The sequence below is a fragment of the Poecilia latipinna genome, unplaced genomic scaffold (genome assembly GCF_001443285.1).
Source record: "Poecilia latipinna isolate Pla-1442-1.1 unplaced genomic scaffold, P_latipinna-1.0 Scaffold3019, whole genome shotgun sequence".
NCBI lineage: Eukaryota > Metazoa > Chordata > Actinopteri > Cyprinodontiformes > Poeciliidae > Poecilia > Poecilia latipinna.
Window position 1 is genome coordinate 35,037 of NW_015115635.1, and position 541 is coordinate 35,577.

Genomic DNA, 541 nt, shown 5'->3' on the forward strand with positions numbered 1-541 from the left:
AATCAGACTAAATTTGTCTACTGGAGCTGTTGTCAGTAATCAATAAAAACAAAAAGAACTGCTTTCAATACCATGTATTTTAAAGAGAAAATTAAAATGACCACCACAAGACAAACATACATAGAACCCAAAATAATAAATACAAAATAAATATACACAGTACTGCAGCAGATCTTCCATACATTTGTGCAAAACTGACTTAAATTTCCCCGCTGGTCAGCACAGCGTCTGACCGACACACATTCAAAAAGTCCATGGTTGAATTGTCCAGATATTTGAGATGACGATGTCCAAGCGCAAGTCATTTCAGATGAAGAGATGAATAGTGGATTGTGTGTCTAAATGGTGAGATGGAGGGGAAATGATACAGACCAACAGCCTCCTACCAGACCAGTATGGAGTGATTCTCAGGTCCTCCGGGCCCCAGCCAGTTCTCAGAAGCTCACCATCNTTTGACCCTAAAAAGGGTCACCTGGCCTGTATTAAAATAAACAGGACCAGTAAATTACCAGGCTGCTAGTTAACTAGACTTTCAGTTACA